Source organism: Puma concolor, chromosome D1 (genome assembly GCF_028749965.1).
Source record: "Puma concolor isolate L17-30 chromosome D1, mPumCon1.1.hap2, whole genome shotgun sequence".
Lineage (NCBI taxonomy): Eukaryota > Metazoa > Chordata > Mammalia > Carnivora > Felidae > Puma > Puma concolor.
The window spans coordinates 98,703,190-98,725,146 of record NC_141676.1 but is presented as its reverse complement, the minus strand read 5'-3'; the positions used below and the strand labels follow the sequence as shown (position 1 = coordinate 98,725,146).

The 21,957-nt window shown below is 49.7% G+C and overlaps 1 protein-coding gene across 5 annotated transcripts in view; it reads left to right on the top strand.

Moving 5' to 3' along the window:
• GRIK4 (glutamate ionotropic receptor kainate type subunit 4) overlaps positions 1–21,957 on the top strand; it is a 431,577-nt gene that overhangs the window by 231,881 nt on the left and 177,739 nt on the right. The gene's annotated exons all lie outside the window — the stretch shown is intronic.

The following is a 21,957-nucleotide window of genomic DNA, read 5'->3' as shown; positions in this document are numbered from 1 at the left end:
CTTCAGGAGGGAGGGGAAGGTCTTTGAGAAAGGCGTGGTTGGCTGGGTGTGATTCTTCTCTGCCCCCTGTGAAGTCCCTGGGAGGTGTGTGTCCAGTGACACAGAGGAGGGACCAATGGCTGTTGGAGGAGATGGTACGTAGGCCTGTGTGGGCCAGGAGGAAAGCAGAGGAAAAGAGAAGCTCCCATAGGCCCTGTCTTTCCTCATCCTGAAGCCTAGACAGAGTGGGTGGTCAGGATGGGGCAAAATACAGCTGGTGGGTGAGTCCATGAGGAGGGGAGAAAATTTCAGGAAAGCGTCCCCTTTCAGTTCGAGTTACTCTGGTGGGTGGGTGGTAAAGGAAGAGAGAGAGTTGGGTTGATTGCCAGCCAAAGGCAAGGAGACATGGATGCCTCATGCTGGCAACCAAACATTCTAGAACATTCTAGAACTCTGTGTCTCCTGGGAGTGAGAGCCTGAGCCCAGAGTCACACAGATCTGGATTCAAAGTCATAGTGAAAGAGGTCAGACCCCTGATTTCAGGGGTCTCTTTTCTTTATCATCATCTGTAAAATGATAACCGTAATGCCCACCATATAGGGTTGTGGTATGTGAAAGTTAAGAGGAAAAACATATACAAACTTCCGGGCACGTGGTAACATCCAGTAAATAGTGATTTTTTCCCCCTTTCCCTAAATCATGAGAGAAGAAGCCTCCTCAAGCCAAATAATTCTTTCTGTCCCCTCCTCCCTTCCCTGCCTTCTTTCCTTCCTCTCAACTAGCCAGCTACTATTTATGCATCACTTAGCACATTAAAGGTGATTTACTACAGAGAACATTCTAGGAGAAGCATTGTGATATACTGGGCAGCGTATTGTAGTGGGGCAGAGGATCTGATGTTTGCTTCTAATCCCTCGACGCGTCAGCTACGTGTTCTTGAGTGGGCTTAATCTTTCTGGGCTTCTGCGTACTCATCTATGAAAGGGGACTGGTGGGATTTTACTGTTATCTCCTGGATTAGCACAAGATAGATACACGTGAGATTTGATGGCTGAAAGTGCTTTATAAGCTATAAAAGAACACACAATTTTTTTGTGTTTTTTAAAAAAAAATCATTTTTTGGTGTGGTAACATATACACAACACAAAACCGTCTTCATCATTTGTATGTGAGCAGTTTGGTGGTATTACGTCCATTCACACTGTTTTGCAACCATTGCCACCAGCCAGTCTCCAGAACTCTCTTCATCTTGCAAAACTCCGTACCCATGAAATAATAACTCCTCGTTCCCTGCATCCTCCAGCCTCTGGCAACTACCTTTCTACTTTCTGTCTTTATGAAGTTGAACACTGTTAGGTATCTCATATCGTGGAATGGTACAGTATTTGTCTTTGTGTGTCTGGCTTTTCACTTAGCATAATGTGCTCGGGGTTCATCCATATCGTCGCATGTGTCAGAATTTCACTCCTTTTTAAGGGTGAATAATATTCCATTATATTTATATGCCACATTCTATTTATCCAGCCATCTATTGATGGATACTTGGATTGCTTCCATGTTTTGGCAATTGTGAGTAATGCTGCTATAAACATGGCTGTACAAACATCTCTTTGATATACACCCATATACATCAAACTCTTTTGGATATATACCCGGAGGTGGAATTGCTGGATTAATTCCAAGGTACAAATATCTCCTTGATATATACCCGTATAGATCGACTTTTTTGGATATATACCCAGAGGTGGAATTGCTGGATCACATGGTAATTCTGTTTTTAATTTTTTTGAGGAAACCCTGTACTGTTTTCCCTAGCGGCTGTACTGTTTTACGTTGCCGCCAATGGTGCACCAAGGGATCCACTTTCTCCACATCCTCACCAGTACTTGTTGTTTTCTGGTTTTTGTTTTGTTTTATTTTTTTTTTGTTTTTTTTTTTTTTTATAATAGGCATCCGAATGGGTGCGAGGTGGAAAGAGGACATGATATTAGTCATTCCTGTAAGCAATAGATTTAATTGTAACTTACCTCCTTCAAAACAGAAAATAGAGAGGGATTGGAAACAGATTGATGAAGATGGGGTCCCTCCCTGGTTAGAGGTCATGGTCTAGAAGGGATCTGAGATTCTCTGATGAGTGTGTATATTACAGGTCACTTGTAAACAAAATCTGTATGATGGCTGGGCAGTGGGGAGTGGCCCCTTTGCCTGGGGTGACCACTGAAGGTACGTGTGAGAGTTCGTTTTTGAGCCAGACCTTGAGAACAACCCGGTTTTCAATGCATCGAGATTGCAGAGGACGGATGCAGTGGTGCATAGTCTCCAAATGGAAATGGCGTGGATCGAAGACGTATCTCGGAAAAGAGTCAGGTTTGTTCAGGGTGTGGTCCCTGGAGTAGCGATGTCTGCAGCTCCTGGTAAGCTGTTAGAAATGAAGATGCGGGGGTGCTTCCCACACCGATACTGAATCAGAAACTCTGGGAGCAGGACCTGGCAGTCTTTGCTTTCATACCCCTCCAGGGGCTCCTAATGCAAAGCTCAAGTTTGTACAGAGGAGTAGAAGCAGATGAAGCTGGGCATGGGTTAGAGGCTAGTTTATGAAGCGTAGAGCTGGGCCAGGGAGTTCCGGCTCTGCTTATAACCCTCCAGTGCCTGCCCATTGCAGCCAGAATACGATTCAACTTCTCACCATGGCCCATGAGGCAATATGATCCCCTCTGTGTCCCTCTTCACCTTCTTCCATTCTCCCCCTCATTCACTAAGCCACTGAGCACCAGCACCTGCTGAGGCCTTTCTTGTCGGGCTCCTTTGGCTCGGAATGCCCTCTTCCCCATGGATGGCTTCCTCCTCCTCCTCATTTACCTCTCAGCTCAGGTGACGCCTTTTCAGAGATGTTCCTTCCCTGACCCCTTCCATCGTGGTGTACCCTTCCTGCTCTCTGCAGTTATCCTGTACGTCTTTCTTTACATGCTCGTTGTCTGCTTTCTCCAACAAGGGCGTGACATCTTGAGTCTGGGTCTCAGTCCAGCTCACCGGTCTCTTTCACAACCTGGCACCGAGTGGATATCCAGTATTATTTTCTTCATTCCGTAGACGCTGGGATGCTTTTAGGTGCTTCTGAATAGTGAAGGTGACACCCTCAAAGTGCTGGCTGGGGGTGTGGGGCAGGAAAGGAGGGGAGCTGCTGAGGCTAGAGTGGAGTTGTGAGGTGACAGGGGTCTAAGCTGGTGGTTCTCCCCGGGGGGCAGCCTGCCTCCCCCTGCCCCAGGCCAACGGCAGTATCCAGAGGCGTTGGGTGGGGGAGGGGGGGCTGTGACAACTGGGGAAGGTGCTACTGTCATCTAGTCCTGGTGGCCAGGGGTGCTGTTAAACTTACTACGTGCCCCCCCCCACCCCCGGAAACCCCCTATAGCAAGAACATTCCTGGTCCAGGTATCAGCAGTGCTGAGGCTGAGAAACCCCGCTCTAAGCGGGTTGGTGGTTGCAGGAGTAGAAAGAAAAAAAAAAAAAAAAGTGAATATTTTCTATTCAACAGGGAACGATTTTGTCCTCACCTGTGCCTGCGGTTGTGACTTTACGTCTTTCTGGCAACAGAATCAGCAGACCCCAAGCACAGAAAATTCCCCTGGGAACGTGCGTGTGTCATGCTTTCGCCCTGTTTGACTTGGCGCCTGTCTCACGCTCTTGCTGATCCCGCTTGTCCCCTTCTTGTCCTCCTCCTCTTCCTTCTCTCCCTTCCTCTTCCCTTCACCCTTTCTCTTTTCTCTTGCCTTTTTCTTCCTTCCTCTCTCTGCTTCTTTCTTCTCTCTCTCTCACTTAACTGCTCATTATGAAGATTCGGAGTTTACTGGGTTTATGGTCTCAGTCCTTAATTTTTAAAGCAGGTAATTGCGTAGTCTATACTAAATTAAATTTACTAGCTTTTTCCTTCTGTGGCATATGGCATCTGAATGGGGGCTGCTTTTTATCTCCTGCAGGTTAGTGCTATTTCTTTTCCCTTGTCCCTCTGTGCGTTTGAATATTCTGATGACGGCCACAGCATTGTCTTCAGGAAACTCAGCCAGTCAGGCATGAGGTGGCCAAGATCCAGACATGGTCTGCCGAGCCCCGCCACAGAACCTGGGCAGATGCCCTTGTCAGCGTGTCTCACTCCCGCATCTTGGGCTGCTCGTCCGGACCCTAGGTGGCAAAGGCTGTTGATCTCCCCTGACGGGGCCACCCAGCCCCTCCTCACCATCCCCTCCACCAAGCACTGCCTCCATGATTCCCCAGGGATACCCTGAGGTGCCCAGGGACACCAGCTAAAACGGAAGTTAGTCTCAAGGAGAAATATGGCACACGTAATGAGTTTTTGAGGGAGGATAGACCTGAGAGGTATTTGTTCTGGTGAGGTGCTACGGAAGATGTTTGAGATGTCGGTGGACTATGTAGGAGGTGCCAGCCTCTGGGAGGCTGATGGGGAGTGAGACAGAGTTCCTACCTACGTTCTAGACGGAGGCTCCACGGGAACATTGCTTTCCAGCACAGCGAACAGTGACTGTCCTCCCCAATCACAAACAGGAATTACAATGTGAGTTAGAAGTTTGACACATTTTGTTGATATGAGGCTCCTCTCTTCCCACATTAGGAAGAAGGCAACAGAGCAGATGACATTATCTGAATTTTTTTTTTTTTTTGAATGAATGAGCAAATGAACATTCTGTTCTTCTCCCATTGTGAGGCCCTAGCTTACTCTCTCAACCCCAATGTCCTCCTGGACAAATGTTCCCTGTCCGGGTCTCACTCCCAGGGGGGGATGAGGACAATGACTAGGATCCATTATTTGTGCTTTGACCTCCTGGGAAAAGAGACAGGTAACCATAAGGCGGAAACAGTCAAAGTCATGGCCTTTTGGATTTTTCTGGCCATATTCTTGCAGAGAACTCAAAGCTGTTCTAATCGGTCATTATCTCTTACTTGCCCTCTTTGAGTGGAGAGAGAGACGTCAGCATCATCCACAGGTGCCAGACTTCTAGTCCCCCTTGTAATTGTCATTTCTGATTGGAGGTGACGAGGTCCTGCGCTATAAGCTATAGGAGGCATGGCCCTCCTTTCTCCACACTTTTGGGGAAAATGCAGAGACAGACACAAGAGCCCCTCAGTCCTCTAATGGCTTAGGGTCTCTCCATAGACTCAGGGAGGGGCATGAGGTAATGATGATGTAACCAGATGAAGACTGATGGGGGAGGGTCACAGACCACGTGGAGCGCCGGTGACTCAGAGGTGGAGGGATTCTGGGGGTGGCACCTGCCCGCTTCCCCGCCGAGCTCACCTGGCAGAGTCTGCCTGGCACGCTGCCTGTGCTGTCTGCCTCACTCCCCACTTTTGTCTCCCCAACTAGTCCCTGAGTCTTGGAGAACAGGGGCCCGTGTTGCTTCGTGTCTCCACCTCCTGTGTTCTCAACTGCGTCTGCTCTGCTAGCTCATCGACTTGAACTCCCCCAGACAGTGAAGCTGACCCGGGCTCAGCGTCCTCTGGACGCAAGGCAGACCTCCCTGGCATCCTCGGATGTGCTAGACCCGTGAGGGCTCCCACCAGCCCCCATCACTCCCTGAGCCTCTGTCTTCCTTCTGCTTTAGCCCATAACTCGGCCAGAAGGCTGTCACCGGCAGCTATTAGAAAAGACAAACAGGCAACTCCAGCACCCACTAATTCTCTCCCCTGCCTGGCTCTGTGCGCGGGGAGCCTTGAGCGTGGGTATGCCAGGCACTGCCCTGCCACCATCGTGCGTCTGGTCCAGCCAAAGCCGGCCAGGGGAGCTGCCACGGGCGAAGCCGGTGGCTCCCTCTGTGACCATGAGAACACTTGGGGACTGTCCTCCCCCAGAGAAAACCCAGAGGGAGACGGCACAATCCAGAGGGAGAAAGGAACAGCTTCGGGTTAACTGGGAATATCAATGGGGCATGCAGAGACCTTACAGAGTGGCCGTATTAATAAGGCACTAAATGCAGATGTAATTGCTGGTTATGGCAGGGACTTTATTCATAAATTTTTTCTCAGGGGTCATGTCCTTTTGTTAACTATGGGAGCATGAAGGATTAAGGGATGAAGCTAAAGGTGAACCGTGCTGTGAAAGTCCAACAGTCAACACACATCAGGCCCAGGTCTCTTGACAAGTCTGGAAGGCATGCGTGTTTCATGTCTGCCTGGATCTGTGCTGAGTCCGGTGGAGGACACGGGAGACGATGGGACGTGGTTCCTGCGCTCGAGGTGTTCACCATCCAGAGAGCCACTCGTGGCGCCAGGAAATGGCACTGTGCCCCCCTCTCGTGTGCTGGCCCCACCGCCCGTCCTCCCTGGGCTCACTTCCCCCCGCTGCTCTGTGCTTTCTCCCCAGTTCATACCCCCTCTCCGGACCTCCCTGTGGGCCCTCTTCAGCTTGACACGGAGCTCCATTCCATGGGGAACCCAAATCTGTCCCATGGAATGCTTCCCTTTCACCTGTTTCCGGGGACAGCTGTTCACCCGAGAGCGTGGCAGATGTATTTCCCTGCTTCCCAGTGCAGCCCACAGACATCCCGCCCGTCCTGCGGTGTCCCCCAGGACGTGTCTCCATTCACCTCGCACCTGCCGTTGTCGTGCACGGCTGTGATCCCTGGCTCACCGCCTCCTCTCTTCTCTACCTCTCTGTTCTCGCTGGATCATCTGTGTCCGTGAGTCCATCCCTCTAGTCCCATTACCTTGAGGATACTTAAGGGACACCTCCAGCGGCCTTCTCCTGTCCACATCACTGTCTAATCCACCCTCTGGATTGTGGCAACGCTTGACCCTCTTCTGCCTCCGAATTTCAAACCCCACAGTCTTCCTATACTCCCCCCTTTTCCATCTTGCTCCCACTGGTAACGCTCTTGCCATATCCACATGTCCAAGTCCTATGCAGCCTCTCAGCCCCGCAGGGTCTGTTCATTTGGATAACCTTTTGTGGGTTTCACCAAACCCTTTCCTGGTAGTGCCTTCACCTCCTTTGTCCCCTCGTCCTGCCCTCCCACCCAGTAACTCCCACTGTTGATACTTCTGGCATCTGCCTGCCCTGAGGCTGCTTGCAGAGAGACACCAACTTCTCTGCCTTTCCACCTGGCCGACGCAAAGACATTTATTTACACGTTGGAGCGCCTCTTCTAAGCTTGAGCCTGAAACCGTCTCCCCCATCTTTGCCGTGACTGCTCAGAAGGTGACAGTCTTGCCTCTTTTCAGAGAAAATAAAGCTCCCAAGCTCAGTCTGTCTCAACCCCCCTTCCCCCAAATAGTTATTGAGAGTCGTATTGATTAGTATTACGTTTGCATGGTCTAGGATGAGAGCCACTATCTCTTGAGCACTTGAAATGCGGCTTGTCTGAATTCAGATGTACTGTTGGGTACAAAAGATACATTGGATTTTAAAGTTTTAGTATGAAAACAGTACAAAATATCTCAACGATTTTATACGTCTGTATATATTCAATGTTATTTATGTGTTTTGAGAGAGTGCGTGAGTCGGTGGGGGAGGGGCAGAGAGAAAGGGAGAGAGAGAATCCCAAGCAGGCTTCATGCTGTCAGTGCAGAGCCCAACGTGGGGCTCGAACTCCCACATGGTGAGATCGTGACCCGAGCCGAAATCAAGAGTCGGATGCTTAACCGACTGAGCCACCCAGGTGCCCCTCAACAATTTTATATTGATTAGATGTAGAAATAGTAATACTTGGAAATTTTGGTTAAATAAAATGTATTACTTAATTTCATAATTTCACCTGTTTATTTTTGGGTTTTTTTGGTTTTTTTTTTTAGTTTTTATTTATTTCTTTAATTTATATCCAAGTTAGTTAGCATATAGTGCAACAGTGATTGCAGGAGTAGATTCCTTAATGCCCTTGACCCATTTAGCCCATCCCCCCTCCCGCAACCCCTCCAGTAATCTTCTGTTTGTTCTCCATATTTAAGAGTCTCTTATGTTTTTGCCCCCCTCCCTGTTTTTATATTACTTTTGCTTCCCTTCCCTTAAATATCTTTTTCTTTTTTTAAATGTGGCTCCTAGAAAACCTAAAGTTACAAACATAGCTTGCGTTGTATTTCTGTGGGACAGCACCGAGCTGGAGCATAGGCTAAGCTTCAGTAGCAAAGAGACCGAACGTGTTGAATTTCAAAGATCGAAGGGTATGGCTCATGAGTGTGAGTGAGTCTATAGGTCAGTCATGATTCAGGGCTGGCCGGAGGGGAACCAAGAAGCCGTGTTGCCATTATCAGTCTATAGTTCCCCTCCACTCCATTCCTGGAGTGTCACCATTTCCAATGTCACCATTTCCAGTTGGCAAAAAAAAAAAAAAAAAAGGGAAGGAGCGTCTAGGGCATGGGGATGGCCCGATGGTCCGTGGTTACTTCGACTCAAACTCACGGGCCCACTTCAGCTCCAGACCTCCCCCAGCTGCAGAGGACACTGGGAAGTGTGGTCTGTAGCTGGGCAATCACGTGTCCAGGTAACACCGAGGGTGTTTTATTGTTAAAAGGAAGAGAAAAAAGGAACCCCTGGTGGCCAGCGAGCAGTCTCTGCCATGGCTTTTCCCTTCCCGCAGCCTGCATGAGCCTGTACCCTGTGCTCTAGGCTCTTTCTTACTGGCCTTTTTGCAGCACTTGCTTCCAAAAGTGCCCCCTTGCTGCTGACATTATCCGCTTCTCCCTCCGCTCGGGCTCCTTCTTCTGAGCCCCTGTCCTCTGAATTTATAGCCCCTTCCCTTGGGCAATGTGACTCACTCCACCTCCGCCCTAATCACGCTCTTTCCCCAGAAGAGAGCTATACCTGACTCGTTGGCCTTCTTAGCCCCTTCTCAAGCAGCTGGGTCTGCGTGCTGCCCCCACCCCTCCCCTCAAATGGCTCTCACCGGGGCCCCTGGTGACCTCCTAGTTGCCAAATCTCATGGAAAATTCCCAGTCCTTATTTCGTTTGACTTCCAGCCGGCCTCACCACTGCGTCCAGCCTTTTGCATCAGATTCCCTTTTTCCACATTCTCCCCAGGTGTCGAGTCCCCAGGGTCTTTGACTCGACCCTCCTCTCTCCTCACTGGCAGATCCAAATTGTCATTGCCAGCCTCGCCCTGCGCTCTCCCGGGTCTGCATGTCCAGCCTGGATGGTTCTCTGGGAGCCAGGCCAGTGACTGTCCACTGCTAAATGGTGTGCCCCAAACTTAAACAAGTACCACCCCAATCTCATCATCTGCGCCCTTCTCCAGAAGCAAAACAGAGCAGCCTTCATCTTTACCCCGCTGTGTTCTTGATGTTGGTCAGTGACGTCACCATCTAAGCAGTCAGGCCAGAAGCCCTTTGTATCTCCTCCTACCCCTCCACAGCCGGCCACCCTTGCCTTACACCTCGTGAATCTTGCTCGGCTCTGCCCCCCTTCTTTGATCTTCATTGTCCTGCCCCTCAGTACCTGCCTCACCTCTTTTTCCTGGGCTATTAAAGTCATCTCCAAACTCACCTTCCCTATTCAGATTTCAGTTACCACCTCCCTGTATCTTCAGTGCTGTGAGTGATGGCGCTAAAATGCAAATCTGATGATGTCACCGTCTGTCACAGGCCCTTCTGTTGTTAACCTTCCGGGTCCCTGGCAGGACAAAGATCCTTCCTGCTCAGGCTTCTGTCCTCCCTTCCAGCTGGTCCCGCATCCACTTGAACCAGTCACGCCTTTGGGGGCTCTGCACACTGGAACACGCCTCAGTTCCCTGCCTTTCTAGGGAGCTCACAGGCCTACTTCGAGGCTGCCTCTTCTGTGAAGCCTGGTGCGTAGGAGGCACTGAACACGTGTGTGCGTGAGACCTTCCCTAAAACGTCTCTCTCTTTCCCAGAAAAGCTGGGGGCTTTGTGATTTTTCTCCGTTACACCACTGAGCGTCTCCACCCCTTCCCGGAAATGTCTTTGACAGCCAAAGACCCAGTCATAGTTTTCTGCCATTTCCCAGTGCACCTGGATGGCTCATGGATGGAGCATAACGGGGTTCTGTCCTATTACTTACCATATTGGGTTGTGGCCATTTGATTTGATGGCCCTACCTGGACGCTTTGAAAGCAGAAATACATCTTACCCGTCTCTGTGTACATAGTGCCCTGCTTAAGATTGATGTTGAATAAGTATTTGATGAATTAATAAACAAAGGAATGATTAAGTAGATGGATGCATTGCCTCTGTCACTTATAAAGCACCGGGTTAAGTGCTAAATGAATGGCACGGACCGTGAGCACGTTAGGGGATTGGAAGAGGGCAGAATCCGCATGGGCCAGAGCAGTCCAGCACGTGCCTGGGTCAGGGCGCCGGACTGTGGAGGGCGGGGGCACCAGGCAGGTGAATCTGCAATGCAGAGACGCTGGGTTAGTGCAGGAGAGCCTGGAGGCGGGAAACAGGTTAGGGGTATTGCGGGAGAGAGGCGGGGCTGGTGGCAGGGGAGGCAGAAAGAGAGCAGGGGTCCTCGGTGAGCAAGTGGAGTGGCCAAAGGGCCAGAGAGAGTGCAGGACGGCTGTGCCGTGGACCACGTGTAAGAGAAGGGCCATTCATTGAAACTGGGAAGGCAGAAGGAGCCCCCCGTTCTCTGAAAAGATAATGGGTTACCTTTGGGACATGGAGTTTGGCGGGACCTCCAAGGAGACATTTCCCTTTAGCACCCAGAGATAGGAGTCTGGCGTGGAGATTGGGCAGCGGGGCAGGGGAGGGGTCTTGGAATTACCTACCTGCGTAGAGCTGTTAGTTGAGAATGAATCCTTCAAGGGAGAAAGTACACAATGAAGAAAATGTGGACCGGGGACTGAATGCGGAGTGTGAGGTCTGGGGAACACTGCCAGCTAGGGCTGTATGAAAGAGGGAGGAGGGGCGCCTGGGTGGCTCAGTCAGGTAAGCATCTGACTCTTGCTTTCGGCTCAGGTCATGATGTCGTGGTTTCGTGGGTTCGAGCCCCGCAGCGGGCTCTGTGCTGGTAACACGAAGCCTGCTTGGGATTCTTTCTTTCTCTCTCTCTCTCTCTCTCTCTCTCTCTCTCTCTCTCTGCCCCTCCCCACTTGCACTGTCTCTGTCTCTCTCTGTCTCTCTCAAAAGCAAATACATACTTAAATAAATGAATGAATGAATGAATGAATGAGGGAAGGGAGTTGGAGGCAGAGCAGGGTTGGAGCAAAGGTGACCAGAATGAAAATCAGACTAGTGTCATAGCATGGATGTTAAAACACGGCAACCCAAAAAAACCCTCCAGTCGCATATGACTCAGAGCCTCAAAACACTAAAAGACCACAGAAAGACCTTTGGATCTGGAAGGAAGGAGAGCCTTGGTAATTTCTGGGACTGAATTCAGCAATGGCAGAGGCTCAGGACAGAGAAGATGCAGAGGAATTGGAGGCAGTAGGTATAGACCACAGAGTTTGAAATGTCTCATTTGCTGAGGGTGAGGAGAGAGGGTGGGGAGAAAGTGGGAAGGAGCCACAAGAGTAGTAACTTTTTTCTCATCACGGCATTTTTTTTAGGTTGAAGTATAATTTGCCTACAATAAACTGACTGTATTTTGAAGTATACAATTTGATAAGTTTTGCCATATGTACACCCTTCACACCATCACCACAAAGTAGTGAAAGTTTTCCATTTTTAAATGTTTGTTTATTTTGAGAGGGACAGAGAACAGGGGAGGGGCAGAGAGAGAGAATCCCAAGTAGGCTCCACGCTGTCAGCACGCAGCCCCTGTCTGGCTTCCCAAATTCCGTTTTGTCACTGAGTAGTCTTTTGTTGTATGGATATACCACAGTGTATTTATTCACTTCCCTCTTGATGCTGGTTTCCATCTTTGGCTATCACAGAGCCAGCTGCTGTGAACATTTACATACAAGTTTCTGTTTAAACCCAAGCTTTCCTTTCTTTTGGATAAATACCTAGGAGTGGAATGGCTGCGTCGTATGGTTGGGGCATGTTTCACTTCTTAACAAACGATCAAACTGTTGGGGCTTCTGGGTGGCTCAGTCGGTGGAGCGTCCCACTTCAGCTGACGTCATGATCTCACGGTTTATGAGTTCAAGCCCCGCGTCGGGCTCTCTGCTGACAGCTTAGAGCCTGGAGCCTGCTCCGGATTCTGTGTCTCCCCTTCTCTCTCTGCCCCTCCCCCACTCACACTCTGTCTCTCTCTCAAAAATAAGTAATAAAAATAAAAATAAATGATCAAAGTGTTTTCCAAGTGGCTATACCATTTTACATTCCCGCCCGTAGCTTATGAAAGTTCCAATTCTTCCACATCGTCGCCAGCTTGATGTGGTTGAGCTTTTTAATTTTAGCCATTCTAAAAAGATTTATGGTGAGATCTTGTTATGACTCATGGTGTGGAGCAGCATATCTTTATATGTTATTCACCACCCATGTAACTTCTTTGGTGAACTGTCTATTCAAATCTTTGCCCGTGTTTTAAAAAATTGGATTGTTTGATTTCTTATTATTGAGTTTTTGAGAGTTCGTTGTATATACTGGATGTAAGTCCTTCATCACATATATACTTTCTGTATAATATTTTCTCCAAGTCTGTGGCTTGTCTTTCCTCCCATTCATGGTGTCTTTGGGAGAGCAGACATTTTAAATTGTGATGAATTCCAGTTTGTCAGTTTTTTATTTTATGGGTTTTGCTCTTGGTGTCATGTCTAAGAAGTCTTTTCTAATTAAAAGCCACAAAATTTTCTTCTAGAAGTTTTATAGCATTAGGTTTTACATTTAGGTCTAGGATCCATTCTGTGTTAATTTTTATACATAGCACAAGACAGGGTTGGGAGTTCTTTTTTTTTTTTTTTTTTTTTTTTTTTAATTTTTAAACGTATGGATATCCAACTGTTCCAGTACAATTTGTTGAAAATACCATTTTTTCCTAACTGCGCTTTTGTCAACATCAGCTGGCCATATACGTATGGGTCAGAGTAGTAATTTTGAAGGAAGGATTAGAAGTTGGCATAACATCCCTCAAAAGCCAAGACAGATTTGGCTTAAACATTTACGGAGTGCCTCCTGTTGTCAGGCAGGATGCCAGGCACTAGGGATAGAAAAGATTCAAGAGGGGAAGTTAAAGATGAAACTGATCATTGAAATAGAGTATAAGATGCATGGGATTCTATGGGGATACATGCTTGACGCTCTTGATCAACTTCTGTGTTCAGGGAAAGCTTCTGGAAGGAGGGGGCGTCTGAGTGGAGGACTCATTCTGAATAAGAGTGATCCATGAGCAAAGGTGGGAAGTCAGAAGGAAGAGCCTGAGTAAAAACGTGCAGGCACTCAACGGCATGTGTGTGGGTTTAGGTGGTGCTAGGGTAGTTTGGTATTTCCAGAAGGTAGAGAGGGATGAGCAGAGAAGCGGAACATAAGGTTCGAGAAGGAGAGCCAGGTCTTGTCTGCCATGCCAAGGAGTTCCATTTATTTTGAGACTCAAAGCTAAAAGCAGGGGTTTGCACCTTCAAGTGATGGGCAGCTGTGTGTGGGCATGATGGGGGACTGCCAGGTGGTGGTGGCAAGTTTGGTGGGAAAACCAGAGTCAAGAGGTTGCAGTTGAGTAGCCGACGTGAAAGGACTGAACTTGGACCGTGGTGTTGAGATGGAGAGCAGGGGACTGATTCGGGATACAATGAGGGGCAAAGCCGGGGCCTTTGGAGGTAAGGAGTTGGGGTGAGGCCATGATGCTTGTGTGGCTGGTGCTGCCATTAGCTAAACCCAAGGAGAACATAAGAGGGAAGAGGATGAGTTTGCCTTGAGTCTTAATAAATTTGAGATGCTTATCAGACATTTACGTGGAGATGTCATCAGGCAGGTGACCTAGGACACCCTCCTGGAGGGGGCTGTGAACAAGATCACTTAGGAAGCTTCTGAGGGAGGCAACAAGAAGGCTCTGCACAGACCCTGGGGCCTCACCAGTATTAAAGGGTAGGCAAGAGACTGTGGACGTTGAGAGAATGGTCAGAGGAGCAGCAAGAAAACCCCAGGGACTTCTTGTCATGGAAGCCAAGGAAATTAAGGGTTTCAGACAAAAGACTCAGAACTTGTCACTCGAACACTCAGCACCCTCAGGTTCAGAGGAAACTGAGACGCAGCTTAACCAAGTGGTGTGGCAGCTCACAGGCTGTGGACCCAGACTGCCATTAAGAGCTGTGTGACCTCGGGCAAGTTGTTTCCACCTGCCCCTGTCTCTGTTTTCTCACCTGTAAAATGGGACAGTAAGCTGCGGGGTTGTGTGGAACTAAACGGAACAATCATACGATGTCCTTGGAACAGCACCCGTCAGATAGTAAACAATACTGCCAGCTAGTGACGTGGTTAGACGGAGAACCAAAAGCGTCCCCTGGCTTTGCACACATGGTTGTTGACAGTGACTTTGTGCATACAGTCTGAGTGGGGTGGTGGGGCCACAAGGCGGGTTGCAGCAGTTTAAGGGAAAATGAGATGAAGTTAGCAACAGTTGAGGAATCACTTGAGAAGTCTGGCTCGAATCGGAGGTAAGATGGAAGGGACAGCCAGAGGGTCACACGTGGTCACTGTGGTCCATTGAGGGTCCCTGTGGGAGGGGAGGGCCTGAGCACGTTTTAGCAAAAGGGAATGAGCTGGTCTGGGGAGAGACTGAAGGTAAAGGAGGGAAGGGAAGTGTGGTGAGAGGCAGAGGGTCAGGAGAGGACAGCTGGGCATGGTAAGGCGGCAAGGTGGGGGGGGGGGGTAGGAGTGGGGGGTGGTGAGGCTCTCCTAGAATCAGAGACCTCATTATCTGAGCCTTTTGGAAAGGGGCACCTGGCTGGCTCAATTGGAAGAGCATGTGACTCTTGATCCCGGTGTCATGAGTTCAAGCCCCACATTGGGTGTAGAGATTACTTACTTACTCACATACTTACATGAAAAAAAAAAAAAAGGTGGGGGCACAGAGTGAAGGCAGTTCTAGAAAGTGGCCTCGGATTAATCTCTCTGAGGACTGGGAGAGGGGGTGGGAGCTGGGCAATGGCTGGAGGTGAAGGTCCAGGTTATGGGCTCACTAGTGTGCCCCCCCCCCATTCATATGCCTCCTTTTTTTTTTTTTTTAATGTTTCTTTATTTTGGAGAGAGAGACCGAGTGTGAGCAGGGGAGGGGCAGAGAGAGAGGGAGACACAGAATCTGAAGCAGGCTCCAGGTTCCGAGCTGTCAGCACAGAGCCCGATGCGGGGCTCGAACCCAAGAATCCTCAGGTCATGACCTGAGCCCAAGTCCAACATACTTCAAGGCTGACCCGCCCCCCTGCAATTCATATGTTAAAAGTCCTAACTAAGAGACTGCATTTGGAGATGATGTCTTTGAAGAGGTAATTAAATTAAAATGAAGTCATTAGGGTGGGCCCTAATCCAGAATGACAAGTGTCCTCATAAGAAGAGGAGATTAGGATACAGATGCAGCTGTGGAAAGACCACGTGAGGACACAGGGAGATGAACTGAGGAGAGAAGCCTCCGAAGAAGCCAGTTCCGCTGACATCTTGATCCTGGACTCCTTGCTTGCAGAACCGTGAGAAAAGAAATTTCTGTTATTTAAGCCCCCCCCCACCCCCACCCCCCACGTCTGCCCCAGGAAACAAATACAGTCCAGAATGTGAGGGGGAGCTGGCCGGGCGAGGCCAGGGGCAGATGGCAGTCCTGTGTTGCACCCCAGGTGAGGAAGAAGGGTGTGGGTTTCTGGTGGAGCGACCCACACAGCGATGTGACCTCCTCCAACAGGAAGGATGACAGGGACCATCAGGGGTAAGAAGAGAGGCGCGAGAAGTCAGAGGTGAGCAAGGGAAGCTGGTGTCAGGTGAATGGTGATCCTGGGGCTGGGGCTCGGCCTGGGAGCAAAGCTGACTGGTTCCCTGGAGGCTCCAAGCATCTCTTTCTCTGAGCACAGGGCTCTAACAGCTGCGGGCGGTGTTACAGATACTGCCTGTAAAGGCTCTCCCATAATTCTCTGCAACCCCCCCCCCCCCACCTTACAGAGATAAAAATTATCAAAGTGCTTGGAAATCTTGAGTAGAGAGATTCTAGAAGACCCAAGGGATTAAAGGAGGCTGATTTTTCCAACCTGAGGGGTGATTTCCAGGCTGTTGAGAATTCGAGGAGGGAGAGCCCTGTTCCAGTTCGCACAGGTGGGCCGGCCCCCAGGTGCCCTAGAGGCCCCCACGTGGGCCCTGCACCCTGTAGTGCTGGTTCCGAGGGACTGTTCTCAGTCTGAGCGATAGCTCATGCTTCTGCACCCCCTCCTATTATTCACTCACTCAATAACCATTCATTAAGGGCCTCCGGCATACGTGTCTGGAATCGTGAGGGTACAGAGATGAATTTGGCTTGGCCCTCACCCTCAAGGAGCCGGCCGCCTCCGGGAGAGAAGACGGATAAACAGATAGGCATAATAAAAAAGTCAAAAGTGATGAGTGTCTCATGAACGGTACAGAGAAATTTCTGTGGGAGTTTTAAGGAAGAGGGAATTAATTTGGGACGGGGAACCTGGGAGTTTCAAAGGAAGGAGATCACTCTGAGCTTTTAAGGTTCAATCTAGTTGAGGGAAGTTACAGAAAGACCTCGATGTTAAGGTAAGCACCCTTCCAGGGCAATGAGTGGTCGCTGGGGAAATGTCAGGAGAGTACTGGGCTGGGGAAGTCAAGGAGGGCTTCTTGGAAGAGGTGGGTCTGAGGAGGAAGAAGGAGGGTCCTTATAAGGAAAGGAGGAATAAGGGGTGGGGCCAGTGTCAGCAGAGGCAATGGAGGAAGGAACGTAGGCCAGTCCTGGTCCTGATATAGGGGCGCTGTCGCTCTGGGGGTGAAAGGGAGTGCTCTGTGGAAGCCAGACTGCAGAGGCCCCGATGCCATCTTAGAGACTCAAATGGGACCAACCATTGGATAATGGGGAGGCTCAATAATTTGAGCAGGTCAGTGATAATCATGGCCACACTCATTGGGTGAACCAGAAGGGAATAGAGTGGGCAGAGCCAGGCCAGCCAGCCCCAGGGGAGGTGTCCTCTCTGGAGTAGACCTCGGTCTGGGTCTGGAACATGGAGGAGACCTTGGAGGGGGAGGTGGGCACAGAGTCGGGAGGTCACCCTTTCCTTCGCATGAGCCTGAAAGGAGCTCTGAGAGAACTGGGCAGAGTGCAGCTCTTGGCTTGTGGGGAGAAAGGCCCAACGTAAGGGGTCACCAGCTCCCTGGGCATGAAAGAGGCATGTTGAGGGCTTATTGTGGAAGAGTCCCTGGGCACAGAGTCCCCATGGCCGGAAGCATGAGAAAGACCCTGGCCCCTGATTGCGTCTCTCCATCTCAGCCTTGTCCTTGATGTAGCCCCCGACCTCCCAGCCTTACCACGCTTCCTCATTGACTTCTCTGAAGAACCATCTCCGGGGCTGGACGATGTGCCAGATGATACTGTTCTTCCTTAGGCAGGCGGCTAGGAACTCTGAGCAGCATCCTGGCGTAACCGGACAGCCAGGCCTGGGGGACAGGAGCGTCAGCTGCGCACTCAGTCCTGAGTACGCTGCTCTCCAGACACACACGGGGCCCCTCACCAGGGACTGCCAAACAGCAAGCCTGCTCTTGGTGACTGCCTGTTGGGGACATGTTCCTCTGGTGTCCTAAGAGCCTGAGCCTGTACCTCATCCTTTGTGCCCACAGCCCCGGAATGTGGGTTCTGACCTCAATATGGCCGAGGCCAACCAGCCACCCAGTTGAGGCTGTTCCCAGAAAGGAGCTGATCATTGTCAAAAACCTAAAACCTGAATTGAAAAGTGGTGCCCAGAACAGCATGGAGGTTGGAGAGAGTTGCAGAGTCCCTTCGTTGAACCCAGTGGGGAGGAAAAGAAGAAAGAGGTGCTCAGGGGACCTCATATGCCCCTTAATATAACATTGCCACATTCCCTCTTCCCCGCCTGGTCATGATCCCTCTGTCTCCGGGTGTGTCCAGTGATGCTCTGTGAGTTGATTATGTGGTGTTCCATGGCTGGCGGCTGTCCTGTACATCTGGGTTGGTGTTGGCACATTTTCCTTGTCATCTCGGGCCACCATAACGGAACACCACAGAGTGGGTGGCGTCCACAACGGACATTTATTTCTGACAGTTCTGGAGGCCAGACGTCCAAGGTCAAGGTGCCAACAGACTCATTTTCTGGGGGGAGCCTGCTCCCTGGCTTGCCTTCCTGCCACACCCTCACACCGGGGGAGAGAAAGAGAGAGCTCTCTGGTGTCCCTCCTTGCAGGGACACTAATCCTCTCAGAGCAGGGACTTAGCCTCATGACTTCATTTAACTTTCATCACCTCTGAAAGGCCCTGTCTCTAAACACAGTCACCTTGGAAGCTAAGGGTTCAACATGTGAATGTAGGGGGGGGGACACATTCAGTTCCCAGCATGTGTCCTGAAGGTGTGCTGTCGAGGAGAAGAGAACCCACAACCCCAGAACAGACGATCGTATGTGTGTTGCCTCCTGTCGGTCCAGGTGGGATTGTGCCCTTCGTGTACTGACGTGACAGAGACAAGTGAGGCGTCGGTAGCATGAGCCTGATCCAAACATCGCTGAGGGAGCTCCCCCCCGCCCCCCGCCACCCTAGAGGGCTGAGCTCCTTCCCAGACTTACAGGGGACGTGGGCATTTTCCGAGAGATTGTTTTATTAATTTACGTGGTTACAAGTGATTTGCTAATATTTACAAGGTGATCGATGGAAAAGTTGGGGAGAGTGAGGTCATATGACCCAAAGAGAAAAAGGCTCCCAGTTTAGAAATTTACTGGGGGTTGGGAGCATTAGCTAGGGGAATTTCCAGAGGCCCAGGGTCCTGTCTATTAGTGTTTCAGAGTTGATTTGCCTTGATGAGACTTTCTTTTTTTAATGTTTTTTTTTTTAAACTTATATTTTGAGAGAGAGTGGGAGCAGGGGAGGGGCAGAGGGAGAAGAGGACAGAGGATCCAGAGCAGGCTCCGTGCTGTCAGCCTGTCAGCAGCAAGACAGCAGCGAGCCCGATGCGGGGCTCGAACTCGTGAACCTCGAGATCTTGACCTAAGCCAAGGTCGGACACTCAACCGACTGAACCACCCAGGGGCCCCAAGACTTCCTTTATGGTATGTGAAAGGCTCGTGCGCCCTGTTGCGATGGACTGAATTGTGTCCTCCCGAAATGCACGTGTTAAATCCTAACCCCCAAGATGATGGTATTAGGAGGTGGGACCTTGGGGAGGGGATTCGATTTTGATGAGGTCACAAGGGTGGGGGGACTTCCGTGATGGGATTAGTGCCCTTCTGAGAAGAGTCCAGAGAACGTTGTCCCTCCCTCTCCTCCATCTGAGGACCATGTAAGAAGGCAGGTGTCCGCAATAGATCCCAACCATGCTAGCTGATCTCAGATCTCCCACCTCCACGACTGTGAGGAAAAAATGTTTGCTAGATAAGCCACCTAGTCTGTGGTTGTTTGTGACAGCAGCCTGAGCTGATTGAGACGCACCTACCTAGTACACCCCCTTCTCGGCAGCAAATTCCCCTGAAGACGAATTGCACTGAAGGAAATGAGCCTTGGTTCAGGGTCCAGGGTCCACGTGAGGTTGACCTGGGGTTACCTTCTACCTCTACTGCTCACCAGCCCTGTGAATTGGGGCAGGTCCCTCGACCTCTCTGACCTCTGTTTTCTCATCCTCAAATGAGGATAACACACAGAACACACACTTCTCACAGAGTTGTTGCAGAGATTGAGTGAGATCGTGTCCACTAAGCACTTACGCTAATGTTGTCACTGAATAAATGCGTGCCTGCTAACGTAAAGCTCGCATGCCATGGACCTAATGCCTCTTTCCCGGGACTTGTGTGGGATGGTTCTGCCCATTCCTGGCATTTCAGATGTCTCTTTTCTATGCTTTAAGGCTAGACTAGTGATTTCTAATTCTATTTTATTTTACTGTATTTTATTTTATTTTTATTTTATTTTATTTTATTTTACTTCATATTACTGTGTTTTATTTTATTTTTTTAAATGTTTATTTTTAAGAGAGAGAGAGAGAGCATGAGAAGGGTAGGGGCAGAGAGAGAGGAAGACAGAGGTTCTAAAGCAGGCTCTACGCTGTTAGCCCCAAGCCCGATGCGGGGCTCAAACCCACAACCTGTGACATCATGACCTGAGTGCCCCCTATTTTGTTTTTAATGGTGCAACTTTTTTTTTTCCATATCGAGTCTTACGTGGAACCCCAAATATCCAAAACTGATGGGGAGGTGTGCTGGTTGAAGCTGGCGTGGGCTGGAGACCGCCATGTGGCCTCCCCCTCTGCTTCCTAATGGGACCCAGGGCCCTCCAAGGAACACCATTTGAGAATCATTTCTATAGGTTGCCCTTCTTTTCTCTTCCCAGGGTCCTCCTCCAGCCCCGTACAGTCGTTTAGATTTTTGTGCTTCCCAAGTAGTATTCTCATCCTGGTCTCGCTTTTCTGAGGCCACCTGGGCAGGTGTTGTGGGTGTCCTCAGGCTCTTCAGACACACCTTTCTAGCCCTTTGGCCATTCAGGCAGGTGGTGATCACGCCAGGTGTGTGAGGACTTTGCTACTTAATTCACGGAAGCCCACTTAAATGCCTACGTCTTTGGACGCACCTCCGTTGCCCAATGTATGGCCCAACCTGTGTCAATGAATCTGATTTTCATCCTTCAACAAGGCAATGCGTATAAATACATCCACAAATCAGAAAAAAAAAAAAAAGGCTTTGTACTATTCTGTGTCCTTATTTTTGGTTTGGAAAATGGGTCACAGTAGGTATGGGAGCAGGATCCAGAAAAGACAGCATGGGACCTGGGTCTCTTCAGTCCACACCAGCCACAGAGATTCAAGGGCCACGAGTCAGTGAAATCTATTTGGCGTGATTCCCCGTGATGCTTTTCTGAGCCTTCAAACCTCTGAAAGATAAACTTCATATTTCTCCTTTTTTTTTTCTGTAACAGCTTTATTAAAATATAATTCAGATACCACACGATTCACCCACTAAAAGTATACGATTCAGTGGTTTTTAGTATAGTCACAGCATCATGCATCTATCACCATAGTCAATTTTAGAACATTTTCATCACCCCGAAAAGAAACGTTGTGTGTGCATTAGCAATTACTCCCCCATGCCATCCAGCTTTTCCACCACGGCCGCTAGGCAACCACTAATCTATCTACCTTCCACCTCTGTGGATTTACCTATTCTGGAAATTCCATATAAACGAATCATCCAATGTGCAGTATTTTGCGTCTGGCTTCTTTCACTTAGCATCATGCTTGCGAGGGTCATGCATGTTGTGGCATGTGTGAGAACCTCCTTCCTTTTTATTGTCACGTACTGTTCCATTGCGTGGATATACTGCATTTAGCTTATTCGCTCGTCAGTTGATGGGCATTTGGAGTTTTCCACTTTGGGGTTATTATGAATAGTGCTGCTCTGAGCATTCACATACAAGCTTTGTAGAGATGCTCGATTTTGTAACTTCCTCTGCCAAGAGAATGAACGATATCCCGAGCTCGATTTGTTGAGTGTTTATACCATGTGCCAGGTACTATGTTGAGCACTTTGCATACACTGTTCACGTAATCTTCACAGAAGCCCAAGGACTGGGCGCCCTCCCCATTTTCCAAGTGAGGAAACTGAGGTCTCGTAGCTAATTCAGGATGGAGCTGGGATTCGAACCTAGGCCTCTGTGCTACCTGAATAGTGCTTCCGGAAGTTGGGCAGCTATCGGTACCACCTCCCTCCAACCATTCCTATTAAATCACGCCGATGAAATCCGTGTGATGTGTCACCCACGTACGTTATCTTACTGAAGTCACACACCAACCCCCAGAGGTTCTCTTACTACTCGTAACACTCAGTGAGGAAAGGAAGTTCAGAGAAACTGCCTCGCTCACCGGCTGCCATGGTTCGTCAGTGTCTGAGCCGGGAGCACCCGGGTTCGGCAGGACCCTGACCCTGCTCCTTCGTGCCACAGCTCTCCCTCTCATG